This window comes from Grammomys surdaster, unplaced genomic scaffold (genome assembly GCF_004785775.1).
Source record: "Grammomys surdaster isolate TR1022 unplaced genomic scaffold, NIH_TR_1.0 142909, whole genome shotgun sequence".
Classification (NCBI taxonomy): Eukaryota; Metazoa; Chordata; class Mammalia; order Rodentia; family Muridae; genus Grammomys; species Grammomys surdaster.
The window spans coordinates 18,065-22,900 of record NW_021622710.1 but is presented as its reverse complement, the minus strand read 5'-3'; the positions used below and the strand labels follow the sequence as shown (position 1 = coordinate 22,900).

Sequence of the window (4,836 nt, the reverse complement as noted above, 5' to 3'; positions counted from 1 at the left end):
ATTATAAGTATCAGAATGTATCTTCTTTCAAAGAAGTATGTCACTGGGTGTTGGACTTTGGATTCTTAAAAGTCCATGCACAGACTAATGTCTCACTCTGCTTGATGCCAGTGGATAAGGATGTAGTTCTATGCCAAGCCTCCCTGTCTACTGCCTTGCTCCACAGCATGATGCTAAAGACATACATCTGAAACCATAAGCACATTTCCATTTAAGTATTTTCTTTCAAAAGAGTTGTCTTGAATTTTGTGTCTCTACATAGCAACAGAATAGTGACTACAATAGTTTATGAACTTATTATTTAGAAGATTCTGGAGATATGGAAAAGCAGTATGTGCCTATCAGTCTTCCTCATATTATCTGTTTTCACATTTTAGCCAGCAAAATGTTGAAGTAAAAGTGTTGTTTGGGCCATTCTACCTCAGATCTTTCTCTACCAGACATTGCTAACTGAAATGGACTCAACTCCCATCTTAATAACATGCAGCACCTGCTGACTTCTTCCAGGTTAACATTCAAAGCACCTTCAAAAATGCAGTATCCTCTCTTTGTAGAGAACATCAGTACTTTCCAGGTAATAAGGTAGTTGCAGTTCTAGGTGCAGAGAATAATTTAAGTAATCTTAGGACCGGTATTTGCTTTTGAGCCAAATGTCTTGTAATTATGAAAGGTCATGGTTTGTGTCCTATTTATGTTACAGAAATTTGGTGTTTCCTTGTGCTTTAGATACCAGTCTGCATTGGTGAGTAACTATGTGGCAGCTGAGTTTTAAACTAGACATAGATTTTCTGTTAGGTATTAGGGCAACTCAAAGTAAGCATTCGATTCGTAGGAAGGGAAAAAGATGTGAGAATGATATATACAGAAGGGAACGAGTATTATGAGCACAATGCTGAGGGTGTAGAAGTATATGTGCTATGGAAAGCCTGGATCTGACAGTTGCTTTCTTTTTGATGTGTCCTGTTCTGGTCAGAATTGTTCAGTGTGGCAGACACTTTAAGACCATCTATAAGCATTATGTTGTCCAAAATTTCGATCTAAGTTATGTAATTAACTTGTCAGCTCTGATCTCTGTATTGGAGCTTGTGTGACAATCCTTACAGCACTCCAACAAAGGTACTCACACACACACAAACACAAATGCACATACACACACAAACACACACAGAGATGCACACACACAAGTAAATACACACATATTGCTGTGGTGTTAACCCAGGATTGATTGAATTTTAGCAGCTTGACAGTTATGGGCCATTGTGCAGCATTCCATTGCCACGTTTAATTTTTCTTAATCAATGTATGACACAACTTAAAAGCAGCAATAAGTCAATTCTTTATCTAGAATAGTTTTTTTTTTTAATTTTAAGTCTTGGCTCTGTTCCTATAAGCTGAGATGTCAAAAGGTACTGACTGTGTTTCTCAATCTTTGAAAAACCTCTGTGACACAGATGGACAAAGTTCATCCTAACTGACAAACAGAAGACCTTGCTTAGAGATGTTCTTTGGTAACTTGTCCTGGAAGTGTCCTGCCTGAATCTAGTGGAACTACTTTGGATCAAGATAGCCTTGTATTGGATATATCTGCTATTAGCCTCAATGTTACACTATGGATATTCCTTTCCTTCTTAAATTTTCTTGGGCTATGAAACTTATGCTTTTCCACTCATGCTATAGTATAATGACTCTGTGACTTAATTATTTTTGAATAAATACCTAGGCCATGACATTTTTCTCATGTATTGGCTAACTCATAACTCAAATCAAACATTTATTCTAGTCTGTCTGTCACATAGTTGGTCAACTCTCCTCAGTTACATGCATCCAACTTCCTCAGAGTTTGAAGTGAATTTTTCACCTCTAACTACTTGAATTCCAGTCTCTTTCTACCTTCAATTTTCTTCCTAAATTAAGAGGCCATCAGCTTTTTATTGACAGGTATCACTTCCACACAGAACATTAAAGATTCTCTCTAGGCAAGCCCAGATCTCTGCCACTCCCACACGTGCCCCACTCAGCCCACGTGCACACACTGGCTCCCGGCTAGTGAGGCTCGTGGAGCTGGATCCCGAGATACAAGGAGGGGGGGGGGGGCGAGCACAAGATGGTGGTTGGTGTGGATGACTACAGTCTGATGTGATTATCATACCTTCAGCCCTGGACTTCGTCTCACAAGATGAAATGTTGACATCCTTGGGGAGGCTGGACAAGTACGCTGCAAGTGAGAATGTATTTAACAGACAAATGGTGGCCCGGAGTTTGCTGGATACTCTGAGGGAAGTCTGCGGCGATGAGAGAGACTGCATTCAGAACCAAGTGTGAGAGTGGTGCTGATGGAACAAGTACAGCCCATTGCACTGTTTTGTCAAGAGAACTGGAAATCAATACCATGTACATTTTCCAAGTACTTACTACCAATTGTGGTTCGATATTTGCAGTGTAGTTGGTCAGCAAGCTACAGAAGAAATGTTGCTGCCCAGGTTCTTCCAGCTGTGTTCTGATAATGTGTGGGGTGTCCTTAAGGCCTGTGCTAAGTGCTTCATGGCTGTCTCCTGTGCAACACGTCAAGAAATCCAACGGACAAAGTTGTCAGCACCATTTATTAACTTGATCAGTGATCCTTCATGCAGGGTTCACCAAGCAGCCTTTCAGTCTCTGGGGCCTTTCATATCTACATTTGTTAATCCATCAAGCTCAGACCAGTGTTTTAAAGATGAGAGCAAGAGCTCAGAAGACTCAGTGGCAGAAGACAAAGACAGGATCAGAGATGATGATGTCATAGAAGAAGAGCAGCACAGGCCAGAACATGCTCCTTCAGACCTCAGTGCTCCTCACTCCAGTGCCAGGCTGGAGAGCACACTCGAAGGCTGTGCTGCTGAGACACCTGGGGACTCTGCAGGTGACATGTGTGTTCCCGTGGACACCTCCTTACTCTGTACTTTGTCCTCAGAGTCTCCTCAGGAAGCAGCTAGCGATGAGAGTGGTAAAAAGCCTAACACCAACAGCAAGTCTGCATCCCAGCCAGACATTGGCACCAGCTCCCCAGAGTCCATTCCCTTAGATCAGGAAATGTTCAACTCCTTCCATTACTGGAGGACCCCTCTACCCAAAATAGATCTTGATAAAGAGCTCCAACAGGACCCTGAGGAGAGACTCAGCCCAGAGAGAACAGGAGATGCACCTGCAGTCCCTGTACCAGATTCTCCCAATATCACCATGGCTACCCGGAAGGAGCTAGAGAAATGATAGGAAACCTAGAGCCGCACATGGATGACCCACATGTTAAAGCACAGGTGGAAGTGCTGTCGCTGCCCTGCGCACTTCCAGCCTGGATGCTCACGAAGAGACCGGTGGTGTAGAGCAGCGGTGTGAGCTACAAGATGAAGTGGGTGTCAGTGAGCTTCCAGACTGTAACATAAATCAAGACACTTCTGTGCCTTTGATCAGTGCTGCTGAAGAGAATATGGAAGCCACTTCTGACAATGTTCATGGAGGTAGACGTTTAAGCCCCAGCGGTGGCTTCAGCCCAGATGAAGAAAGGAGACCCAAAGTCCAGGATGTTGTACCACAAGCGTTATTATATCACTACTTGTCAATGATCGACCCTTCTCAAGCACAGACAGTTGACACTGAGATCGCCAAGCACTGTGCATACAGTCTGCCGGGTGTGGCCCTGACTCTCGGCCGACAAAACTGGCACTACTTGAGAGAGACTTATAAGACCCTAGCGTCAGACATGCAGTGGAAGGTTCCACGAACTCTAGCCTTCTCCATCCATGAGCTTGCGGTGATTCTTGGAGATGAGCTGACAGCTGCAGACTTGGTTCCAATTTTTAATGGATTTTTAAAAGACCTTGATGAAGTCAGGATAGGTGTTCTTAAACACTTACATGACTTCCTGAAGCTCCTTCACATTGATAAAAGAAGAGAATACCTTTATCAGCTCCAGGAGTTTTTGGTGACAGACAACAGTAGAAACTGGCGCTTTTGAGCTGAACTGGCCGAACAGCTGATTTTACTTCTAGAATTATATAGACCCAGAGATGTTTATGATTACTTACGTCCCATTGCTCTGAATCTGTGTGCAAAGTTTCTTCAGTCCATTTGATTTCCTACAAGTTGGTCAGTGAAATGGTAAAGAAACTCCTCATGGCAACACCGCCAACACTTGGCATAGATCTCATCAATGAGCTGATAGAGAATTTTGGCAGGTGTCCAAAATGGTCTGGTCGACAAGCCTTTGTCTTTGTCTGCCAGACCTTCATTGAGGATGACTGCCTCTCCATGTAGCAGTTTGCTGTGCATCTGATGCCATACTTGCTGACCTTGGCAAACGACATGGTCCCCAACGTTAGAGTGCTGCTGACAAAGACCCTGCGTCATACCCTGATGGAGAAAGAATACTTCTTAGCCTCTGCTAGCTGTCATCAGGAGGCCGTGGAGCAGACAATCATGGCCCTGCAGACGGATCGAGACGGTGACGTCAAGTACTTTGCAAGCATCCACCCCTCCAGTACCAAACTCTCTGAAGATGCAATGAGCACAGCTTCCTCCACCTACTGACCCCTGACCCATGGTGTCCTTCCTGCATCCACAAGAGCCTGGCCACGACTGCCTGCACCACTCAGGACAGCTGTGGTGGGGGCCTTCCTCCTGCCAGCTCATTCGCAGGTCCAAGTTGCCTACTCCCAATACCAGTGGTTTTAAGAGTCAAGAGAAAGTACAGTAAACACTATTATATTATCTTGACTTAAGGGAAAGTAAATCTCAGAGGATTATAATTGTCACCAAAGCCTTAACTCGTTACTTCCCCTTCCTGACTGAACGACTTGAATT

The 4,836-nt window shown here is 44.0% G+C and overlaps 1 pseudogene; it reads left to right on the top strand.

Moving 5' to 3' along the window:
- Positions 1-481: 481 nt before the first annotated feature.
- LOC114615776 lies at positions 482-4,564 on the top strand (annotated as a pseudogene).
- Positions 4,565-4,836: the final 272 nt, after the last annotated feature.